Source organism: Lepidochelys kempii, chromosome 12 (assembly GCF_965140285.1).
Source record: "Lepidochelys kempii isolate rLepKem1 chromosome 12, rLepKem1.hap1, whole genome shotgun sequence".
Taxonomy (NCBI): Eukaryota; Metazoa; Chordata; order Testudines; family Cheloniidae; genus Lepidochelys; species Lepidochelys kempii.
The window spans coordinates 1,100,663-1,111,996 of record NC_136391.1 but is presented as its reverse complement, the minus strand read 5'-3'; the positions used below and the strand labels follow the sequence as shown (position 1 = coordinate 1,111,996).

The 11,334-nt window shown below is 56.2% G+C and overlaps 2 non-coding genes and 1 pseudogene across 2 annotated transcripts; all 3 read left to right on the top strand.

The window, feature by feature from the left end:
- Positions 1–4,341: 4,341 nt before the first annotated feature.
- Positions 4,342–4,516, top strand: LOC140896579 (U2 spliceosomal RNA; annotated as a pseudogene).
- Positions 4,517–6,087: 1,571 nt separating this feature from the next.
- TRNAN-GUU (transfer RNA asparagine (anticodon GUU)) lies at positions 6,088–6,161 on the top strand. Its single transcript has one exon. It is a non-coding gene; the product is annotated as a tRNA-Asn (tRNA).
- A 3,242-nt stretch (positions 6,162–9,403) lies between these two features.
- On the top strand, positions 9,404–9,477 carry TRNAN-GUU (transfer RNA asparagine (anticodon GUU)). Its single transcript has one exon. It is a non-coding gene; the product is annotated as a tRNA-Asn (tRNA).
- The last annotated feature ends 1,857 nt before the right edge of the window (positions 9,478–11,334 follow it).

Genomic DNA, 11,334 nt, shown 5'->3' with positions numbered 1-11,334 from the left:
CAACTGCCGGAGGAGCCAGGGCCGCTCCTCAGACCGCCCCGCGAACTCCAACTGCCGGAGGAACCAGAGCCGCTCCTCAGACCGCCCCGCGAACTCCAACTGCCGGAGGAACCAGAGCCGCCCCTCAGACCGCCCCGCGAACTCCAACTGCCGGAGGAGCCAGTGCCGCTCCTCAGACCGCCCCGCGAACTCCAACTGCCGGAGGAACCAGAGCCGCCCCTCAGACCGCCCCGCGAACTCCAACTGCCGGAGGAACCAGAGACTCTCCTCAGACCGCCCCGCGAACTCCAACTGCCGGAGGAACCAGAGTCACTCCTCAGACCGCCCCGCGAACTCCAACTGCCGGAGGAGCCAGAGTCACTCCTCAGACCGCCCCGCGAACTCCAACTGCCGGAGGAACCAGAGCCGCCCCTCAGACCGCCCTGCGAACTCCAACTGCCGGAGGAGCCAGAGCCGCCCCTCAGACCGCCCCGCAAACTCCAACTGCCGGAGGAACCAGAGACTCTCCTCAGACCGCCCCGCGAACTCCAACTGCCGGAGGAGCCAGAGCCACTCCTCAGACCGCCCTGCGAACTCCAACTGCCGGAGGAGCCAGAGCCGCCCCTCAGACCGCCCCGCGAACTCCAACTGCCGGAGGAACCAGAGCCGCTCCTCAGACCGCCCCGCGAACTCCAACTGCCGGAGGAGCCAGGGCCGCTCCTCAGACCGCCCTGCGAACTCCAACTGCCGGAGGAGCCAGTGCCAAGCCTCAGACCGCCCCGCGAGCTCCAGACGTTACTGGAGGAACCAGCCCCGCAGCCACAGGAAAGCACCGGGCCCTCATCACCAGACGGTCCAGCACGGCCCCCGAGTCCGTTCTGAGGGACGCTGCCTACGGGAGATCTCACCCTCCAGCAGCAACCGCCCAGGCAGCAGTCACTCCTGGAAGGACCAGCGGTGTCCCAGCAACCCCCGAGCCGGATGGTGTCTCTCCAACCACGAGCAACGCCAGCATCCCGCCAGAGATCCCACCCCAGCACCCAACCAAAGGGAATCCTGACTCACGAGATAGAAGGCAGGCCGTCCATGCAGGCTTTGAGCCTGCATGAGACGAGGTCAAGGACCATGAGGGCCAGCAGCCGATGGTGAGGGCTGCCACTCCGTGGCAGACTGCCTGGACCGAGGAGCTACAAGCGGCAGCTTCCTTTGACGACTTTGACCTCCTCGTAGACAGGCTCACCCAAGAACTGTCTGTGGAAACCGCTCCCAGGAGAAGGTCCAACCAGGAGAATGCCCTGCCTGCCCGCAGAACGCCTGCTCCAAACCTCAACACCACCACCAGGGGAGCCAGAAGTAGAGATGCCAGCCGCCGCTACTATCCAGCAGCAGCTTCAAGGATCCAAAAGCTGTACCGGGCGAACCACTCCAAAGCCGTGAGAAAGATCCTCGATGGGCCCTCGCCCTACTGCACGATCCCATCTGAGCATCTCTACAGCTACTTCAAGGATGTATTCGACCGCACAGCCCAGAATGACGCTCAGCGCCCAGAGTGCCTCCACCCCCTGCCCCGTGTCGACGAAGCAGGTGTCCTGGAAACTGACTTTACGCCCAGGGAAGTGATGGCCAGACTCTCAAAAACAAAAAACACAGCTCCTGGGGAAGACGGCATCCGCTACAGCCTCCTGAAAAAGGGAGATCCCAGCTGCCTGGTCCTCGCCACGCTCTTCAATCAGTGCAAGTGATTCTGCCGGACTCCCAGCTCCTGGAAGAAGGCCATGACAGTACTGGTGTACAAGAAGGGTGAGCGGGATGACCCCAGCAACTGGAGGCCCATCTCCCTCTGCTCCACGATCTCCAAGCTCTATGCCAGCTGCCTGGCGTCGAGGATCACGGAGCGGTCGGTGACCGGGGGAGCCATCAGTTCCACCCAGAAAGGCTTCATGTCCTGCGAGGGCTGCTATGAACACCACTTTGTGCTCCACACCACCATTGAAACGGCCTTAAGGGCGCGGAGGCAGTGCACGGTAGCATGTCTCGACCTGGCTAACGCCTTTGGGTCCATGACCCACCACCACATCTTTGCCACGCTCCAGGAGTTTGGGATGCCAGAGAACTTCCTCCGTGTGATCCGAGAGGGGTACGAGGGATGCAGCCCCACCATTCGCTCGGTCGAAGGGGAGACCACCGAGGTCCCGATCCGGAGCGGAGTTAAGCAGGGCTGTCCCCTCAGCCCCATCATCTTTAACCTCGCCATGGAGCCGTTGCTGCGAGCGATCTCCAATGGCGCAGATGGCTTCAACCTCCACAGTGAGAGGGTGAGCATCCTGGCTTATGCGGATGACCTGGTCCTGACCGCGGATGACCCAGAGAACCTCCAAAGTATTCTAGATGCCACCAGTCAAGCTGCCGATTGGATGGGGCTCCGCTTCAATGCAAAGAAGTGCGTATCTCTCCACATCGACGGCAGCAAAAGGGACTCGGTGCAGACGACAGGGTTCCAGATCCAGGGCGAGCCCGTCATCCCCCTGGCAGAGGGGCAGGCCTACCGGCACCTCCGCATGCCGACAGGTTTCTGTGTCCGGCAGACACCCGAGGACACCATCCAGGAGATCTTGCAGGATGCCGCCAAGTTCGACGCCTCACAGCTAGCACCATGGCAAAAGATAAATGCCCTGAACACCTTCCTGATCCCCTGCATCTCATTTGTCCTAAGGGGATCCGCTGTCGTGAAGGTACCCCTCAACAAGGCAGACAAGATCGTCCGGCAGCTGGTGAAGAAGTGGCTGTTCCTTCCCCAGAGAGCCAGCAACGAGCTGGTGTATATCACAAGCAGGCATGGCGGTGCCAATGTCCCCCACATGGGTGACCTGTGTGACATCGCGGTGATCACCCACACCTTCCACCTGCTGACGTGTCCCGACGCCATGATAAGGAACATCGCAGCAAACGCCCTCCATGATGCAACAAAGAAGCGATCGGCAGAGCCCCCTCCAACCAAGAAACCACCAGCTTCCTGAGCGGTTCCCTGGATGGCGAATTCGGACGGGATGGGCGCGACATCGCTTCACTGTGGTCCGGCGCTCGCAGTGCCATGCATCACCTGGGGAAGCGCATCGGCTGCCGCTGGGAGTTGTGCGAGGAGCGCCAGGAGCTGGGAGTCCCGGGGCCGCAGATCAGGTCTGAGGACAACACCATCGTCACCCCGAGCGCCAGGGGCATGCTGGAGAGGACCCTGAAGGCGGCCATCCACTCACTGTACATGGAAGCTCTGAAGCATAAACCAGACCAGGGTAAAGCCTTCGACTGACCAGCAAGTGGGACGCCAGCAGCCACTTCCTTGCCTGGGGGCGGCTTCACCCGTTTCGGTGACTGGCGGTTCAGCCACTGCACCCGGCTCAACTGCGTCCCGCTCAATGGGGCTGTCCACCACGGGAACCGAGACAAGCGTTGCAGGAAGTGCGGCTACTCCAACAAGACCCTGCCCCACATCCTGTGCAGCTGCAAGCCCCACTCCAGAGCCTGGCAGCTGCGCCACAACGCCATCCAGGACCACCTGGTGAAAGCCATTGCACCAAGCCTGGGGGAGGTCGCCATGAACTGCGCCATCCCCGGCACTGACAGCCAGCTGCGACCCAACGTGGTAGTCACCAACGAGGCCCAGAAAAAGATCATCCTCGTCGACATCACGGTCCCCTTCGAGAACAGGACCCCGGCCTTCCGAGAAGCCCGAGCTCATAAGCTGGAAAAATACGCCACTCTGGCCAACACCCTGAGAGCGAAGGGCTACGAGGTGCAGATGGACGCCCTGATCGTCGGAGCCCTGGGCGCTTGGGACCCCTGCAACGAGCGTGTGCTGCGGACCTGTGGGATCGGTCGACACTACGCGCGGCTCATGCGGCGCCTCATGGTCTCGGACACCATCCAATGGTCCAGGGACATCTACATCGAACACATCACCGGCCACCAACAGTACCAGGAGGTGTGAGCTGGTTCGACATCGTGCATCCACTATGGGAAAGGGACTGAGAGGCTTTTTCCATTGGACCGTATGAACTGGAATCATAAACTCCCTGAACATTAAATCCCACCAAATGAGGGTAGATCCATCCCCATCATCGTATCAGCTCATTATACTCCACACCTGAACATAGCCATTATATGGACAACATACCCCCATATCTCAATGTCTGTACTTTGATCGGTTAAACTTTTACCCCCAATCAGAGAGATTGCAGATTATGTATTCCTTATGCCACCAGCTCCTAAACCGAATTTCACACCCCTTGATAATCTGTACCTTATCCCCTCATAACCAGAAATTTCTATGCTTGAACCCTGTACCGTTTTCTTTTTATTTCAACATTATCTTAATAAAATTATTAAATCTGTTCTTATCAGTTTAATAGCTGATATGTCCTTTATTTGAGGACTGTCTATTAAATTGATTTTTGAAACAGGGGGACGGACTAGGAGCTTGCTCTGTCCACCCCACGCATCGGCCTGGTATTGCAGTGTCTCCAGGAACGGTGCAGCTCCTTTTGGGGAGAATCTTCTGGTTAGAAAAGCAGAAAGTTTTACTGTGACAAGGCTTCTTGAGAGCAGATTTCTTCAAGGGGCTGGAAAAAATTGGAACCTTCTAGTGCTTTACTTTCTTTATGACAAACTGTTGTTACAATTTCTTGGGAGTGTTTTGCGAATCGATAGATGTGAGGTTCTTTGTCTTGCTAGAGGATTGTTTAAGAAGTTGGGATCTTTCTCTCTCATAACACTCAGACCCGGGGCTGAGAGTTTTGAGAAAGACTTGGAGAGTTGGAGGGCAGAGAGTGAAGAGTTGGAGGACATAGTCTCCCCACCTTTAAAAGTTGGGGGCCAGGCCCCACTCCCTCCCCCACATTCCAGCACCTCTGCTTCTGGGACTATTTTATTCTTCAGCCATCTCTCTCAATTAACCATTTCCCTCCTTCAGCTCAGTGACAGCCCCACACTCTTTGCTTCCTACACGCAAAGATTGACACAGAGACCTTGCAAGGAAAACCTCCCCAAGGAGTCAGAAGCACCTGAAGTGCTGGAAAATAGAGGAGATTTGACAGTGGGACCCAGAGAGGTTCCCCAGCAGATGAAGGGGATCCTCTGCTGCCCAGGATCACCAATTGTAGGGAAGAACCAATTGGGTTTGCTTTTGGGAAGCTGCCAGGAATCAGATCTAAAATGATTATTCAGTCTGAGATATGGTTACAGCATCCATAACCCCAGTGTCACAACTCTTCAAATAGCTAGAACCTTATATTTTACCAGCCACAGAACGAAAGGGATTTGAATTAAACCCCTGTTCAGAGTCAAAGAGGAGTGAGGGATCTTGGGGCTTTTCATTTCTTAGCCTCTGGCACCATCGCATGGCCATTTCAGTTTACTCTTTATAACAGTGGTCACCACCCGTCGATTGCGATCAACTGGTCGATCCTGGAGCCTCAGCCAGTCGATCCCGATCTCTGGGCCGCTAAAAGTCCAGCAGCGCAGCAGGGCTCAGAGGCTGCCTGCTTGCCCTGACCCCGGGCCCCTCTCAGACCCGACTGGCTGCTGGCACATCTCTGGGGCCCGTGGGGAAAGTGGGGGGTTAGGCAGCTCCATGCCCTGCCCCCACCTCCAGAACTGTCCCCGCAGCTCCCATTGGCTTGGAACCGGCCAATGGCAGCTGTAGGGGCGGCGCTAGCAGGTGAGGTCAGTGCACGGAGACCCGCTGCCCCCCTCCCTCCCAGGTGTCGCATGCACAGACGTGCCAGCAGCCAGCTCCTGACTGGGAACCACCTGTGGTAAGCACCTCCCAGCCGGAGCCTGCACCCCAAACCCCAGCCCGGGGCTCCCTCCAGACCCCGCACCCCAACACTCTGCCCCGGCACGGAACCCCTCCTGCACCCAAATTCCACCCCCAGAGTCCACACCCCACAGCTCCTCCTACACCCCAACACCCTGCCCAGCCCGGAGCCCGCTCCTGCACCAAGCTCCCTCCCAGAGCCTGCACCCCTCACTGCCTCCCACACCCCAACACTCTGCCCCACACGTGCACGCTGCTAGGCACCAGCTTTGGTAACAGCACATCAGTCTCTAGGTGTCTCTGTGGCGCAAAGGGTCAGCGCGTTCGGCTGTTAACCAAAAGGCTGGTGGTTCGAGCCCACCCAGGAACGGTGGTAACCTTGTGCTACTTCTTTGCTCCTCAAGACCTGCTGGGAGCCTCAAAGTTTCCCTTTTGCCACCTGAAAACTGCCCCTCTTGGCCTCAGTGGTTTCAGCTGGTGGCCCTCAGAGTGCACTGGATGCGACCCAGAATCCCATCTCCCCGCAGCCATACCAGGGGCTTGGGCTCAATCCTCACGGCAGAATGCAAAACCTTGAACCTGGTATGTTTCGCTCCCTTCCCACCTCCACTCAAGTGGCAAGGGAGAAACGGATGAGACGCGCCGGCTTGAAGACGCCTCTCTCCCACTTCCCTGTTGGCCCCCCTCTCAGCCACCTCCAGCCTCATGACCTAGGCTCTTGGCACTCTGCTGGTTGCTGCCTCACGTGAAGGCCCAGAGCAAAAAGAAACAAGTGCATCCCTAGCAGAGGATGGTTTCGATTCCCCGACATCTGGGTTATGGGCCCAGCACGCTGCCGCTGTGCCACTCTGCTGTGCCTTCAACCACAGCCCCCAGCATCTGGATTTAGGGGCACATTAACCTTTTGTGGGCCCTGATGCCAAACATATTTGTGGGCCCCTATGTCGTCACTGTGGGCTCCGAGCATGGGTCTGGTGTGGCAGGGCCATTGGTGCCCTAGTGTCCCCGGTCCTGAATCTCAGAGACATTTTTCATTTTGATCACACACCTCTACATGACTAGCTGCATTGCCATACACAGCTCCCTCAGCCCCCAGTTCTTCTCACTGAGCTCTACCCATGTGGGTTTACCAGTGTCCACAGTGAACAGAACTTTCAGAGTGATCAGGGAAGCTCCCCACAGATTTATCTCCTTCCTCATTCAGACCTTCTATAGCCACGTCTCCAGTGCCACCCCATGTCACCACTCTCAGCTCAAAGATCCAAAGCCAGCAGATGCCTGGTCAGTTCTGACAAATCCCCTCCCCAGCACCCATCCTGCCATTCGAGCAAGCCCTTTGCAAACACCATTTCCCCAAAGTGAAGACTTAGCCCTTGGGAATCTGAACACACCAGCCTTTCTCCCTCTGCTCCCGTCTACAGGCTAGTCTACTACTTGGTCACCACCACCTCTCCCCATGCTTGTTTCCTTTCTACTTTGGACATGCTCCCCAACCAGCTGGGACTATTCTCCCACTGCAAGGCTCACCTGCTTCCTCTTTCCCTAATCCCCTTGACATTCCTTTCCTATGGGTGACCTCTGTTCCTTGAGGTTAATTTCAGTTTCTTTATCCGCTCCTAGCTTAATGGCCCCCAGTAGTCACAGAGCCACCTGCAGCTTCTCTGACTATAGCCATGGGGCCAATTGTCAGAGGCCAGCCTTAGATAGCCGCAGCTACTAGTCAAGGGAGGGGTGGCAATTCCAAGGCTGAGCATGCTTGAACCTAGCAACGGCGGCACTAGGGCCTCTAAATCCTCAGCACTGGCCCTAGGCAGCTGCAGACTCTGCAGTTAAGCGCTTCCCTCCTCTAGGCCATGGCTTTAAGTGTCTGAGATGCCCATCACCTGCAGCAGAGGCCACCAATTCCCACGCACCCTCAGCTAGCACGTAGTCGTGCAGAAAGTGCAGCCTGGATGATGTTGGAGGCTGGGGTACCAGGAAGTTCCCATCCCTGAGCAGCAGCTCTGCAACAAGCTCACATGGCCTCCCTCCGCTGTGGGCCCAGGACCCTGGGAAGACAGTGGAGTTACCCTGTGTATAACCAGTTCTGTCCAAAGCTTGTTGAAGTGAGTGGGAGTCTTTTCATTATCTTTAATGGGCTGCATACATAATCAAAGGACCCCATTCTCGACTCTGGGAGCAAAGCGCATTCTGTGCTGTACTGGTTTACTATGGTAACAGGAAGTGAATAAGCAACACCTTCTACAACACCTAACTTTTTCTGAGAGGCCTCCTGCCCAATTACGAAATGTAAACCTGCTTCGCTTACAAGGGCTGAAAATATCTGGTAGTGTGGTCACAAAAGCAAGGCCCTTCTGAATACAGGAGGAATTTTCGATGTGCACAGAACACAGACGGGACTGGTCCCTGCACGGTTACAGAACTGCGGTAAAGTGGAACAATTTTCAGCTTGTGTGATTGGAGGATATCTGGATCCATATGATAAGACTGTCCTACATAAATGAGGAAAAAGTGAGGTGCTTTTGTTATTCTCTTGTTCCACTCTTTCTTTCTGTGGGGAATTTGCCAGTGCAATATTACTGTCTTCCCTTTCAACAATCAAAACTAAAACAAATGAGAATGGCTGTTGAAAATAGCAATTCCAGTCCGAGTTAGCACTGGGGAGATGCCAGCATTTGTTGCTCAATTTTATCCTACTTTTTCCACAGCACGTTTCAGTGGATCAGCATATTTGATTGAGGAGAAATGAAGTAACAAGCACCCCAAATTGAGCTTGAGCATCCTGAGTTTTGAGAATGTTCAAATGTGGAAGGCAGGTGCTCGATTCCCTTTCTGAATATTGGATAAATCAAGAAAGGAAAAGCCAATTTCTGCTTCCCTGGCTCAGAATGGAAATCCTCCTACGGGCCTGGTACTGTATCTACAGCTGCCCAGGTCCTCGAGTAGAGCCTCCCCTCCCTTACTTTTCATTTTCACTTCTTGTGGGATCCACAGACCCCCCCGCCCCTTGCTTGGCTTCAGACAGAGAGGGGCACTGTCCATTCAGTCCACCCAGTTCCTCCTTTGGGGGCTGCCAGGCGAGGTCACACCAGCATCCCTCATCCAGCCTGGGGAAGTCTTTGAGGGTGATATCCGGACCAAAGCCTTCTACTCCTTGGGCACACTTGTTCCCCATTCACAGCGCCACCCCCTTCGAGCAGCCAGCTCCCCATTCACAGCAAGCTGCAGCGCATGGGGTCTCAGCTTCCCCATTCCCTCCCGCTCCCTTTCCTGTGGATAGTGGCCAAGGGAATGCTGGGAAGTGTAGTTCCTTCCCTGCTCCAGGGCTGGCTCTCTAGGCAGGGAGCTGGCCAAGGAACTGCAGCTCCCAGGGCCCCGTGGGCTCTCAGCTCCCAGGCTGGATCCCTGCTGCTCTGAGGCTCCACTTTGGCAGCGCTGCGAGAGGGGAGGAAGCGAGTGTTATGGGCCCCGTCTGAGCTTGGGCCTGGCACGGTGGAGCCATTGGTGCCACGGTGAATCCGGTCCTGTCCGGACTAGCGCCTTGCAAGCTCTAGCGTGGGCAGGAGATCTGCAGGCTGCACAGCCTTGGTAACAGCAGACAGGTCTCTAGGTGTCTCTGTGGCGCGATGGGTCAGTGCATTCGGCTGTTAACCGAGAGGATGGTGGTTTGAGCCCACCCAGGGACGCTGGTAACCTCGTGCTATTTCCTTGCGCCTCAAGATGTGCTGGGAGCCTCAAAGGCCCCTTTTTGCCACCCCAAACCCGACTCTCTTGGCCTCAGGGGGTTCAGCTGGTGGCCCGCAGAGTGCGCTGGGTGCGAGTCAGAAACCCATCTCCCAGCAGCCACGCCGGGGGCTTGGGCTTAATCCTCAGGGTTAAGGGAAGGGAAGCCTGGCTGTTTAAAAATAGCCAGAGCTTCGCGAACCAGCTGAGCGGCGGAGAACCAGCTGAGCAGCGGGGACAGCAGAGCAGCTCACAGCAGGAGTTTGCCTGGGACTGGTAAGTATCCGAGTGTGTGTTTGTTTGCTTGCTGAGAAAGTATCCGAGCGTGTGTTTGCTGGGGGGGCAGTGTGAGAGCCTGAGTGAGTGTCTGATTGGCTGCTAGCCTGCAGGGGGCGGGCAGTAGGGTGTCTGTTTGTTTGCGACAGGGAAGCCTGGCTGTTTAAAAATAGCCAGAGCTTCGCGAACCAGCTGAGCAGCGGAGAACCAGCTAAGCAGCGGGGACAGCAGAGCAGCTCACAGCAGGAGTTTGCCTGGGAGTACACCTGGAGGGAGCCCAGTGAGGCTTACGTCTTGCAAACTGCTCTGAGGAAGCTCATAGTAGGAAGGTGATATGGAAGGGGGGGGTTCAGCTGTTGTGACCTGCACTGGATGTGCCATGTTTGTCTTTCTTCCACAGGACAGAAGCAACTTTGTCTGTACAAAGTGTAAGCTGGTCTCCATATTGGAAGAGAAGATTGAAGGTCTGGAGCAACAGATAACAACCCTGCGTTGCATACGGGAAACTGAGGATTTTCTGGACAAAACTCAGGATAGGCTTCTAGGGGCACAAAGCTCTACAGATATAGAGCAGGTTGCACAGAGGAGCCAAGAGGCCAGTGAAGAAGCTTGGCAACATGTGACCTCCAGAAGAGGTAAGCGGAATGTCCGGGTTCCAGTAACACAGACACAGGTAACTAACCGCTTCCATGTTCTCTCCACAGGTATCGTTGCGGAGAGTGGACCAGATGATATGTCTGGGGCGAGAAAGCAGAAGGAGACTCCACTGGTTGGAAGGCATGAGATGCTATGTCCTGAGGTTGGGAGTTCCACGACCACCACTCCCAAGAGGAGAAGGCGGGTGGTGGTGGTCGGGGACTCTCTCCTCCGGGGGACTGAGTCATCTATCTGCCGCCCTGACCGGGAAAACCGAGAAGTCTGCTGCTTGCCAGGGGCCAAGATTCGCGATGTGATGGAGAGACTGCCGAGACTCATCAAGCCCTCGGATCACTACCCCTTCCTGCTTCTCCACGTGGGCACCAATGATACTGCCAAGAATGACCTTGAGCGGATCACTGCGGACTATGTGGCTCTAGGAAGAAGGATAAAGGAGTTGGAGGTGCAAGTGGTGTTCTCGTCCATCCTCCCCGTGGAAGGAAAAGGCCTAGGTAGGGAGCATCGAATCGTGGAAGTCAACGAATGGTTACGCAGGTGGTGTCGGAGAGAAGGCTTTGGTTTCTTTGACCATGGGATGGTGTTCCATGAAGGAGGAGTGCTGGGCAGAGACGGGCTCCATCTTACGACGAGAGGGAAGAGCATCTTTGCTAGCAGGCTGGCTAACCTAGTGAGGAGGACTTTAAACTAGGTTCACCGGAGGAAGGAGACCAAAGCCCTGAGGTAAGTGGGAAAGCGGGATACCGGGAGGAAGCACAGGCAGGAATGTCTGTGAGGGGAGGGCTCCTGCCTCATACTGGGAATGAGGGGCGATCAACAGGTTATCTCAAGTGCTTATATACAAATGCACAAAGCCTTGGAAACAAGCAGGGAGAACTGGAGGTCCTGGT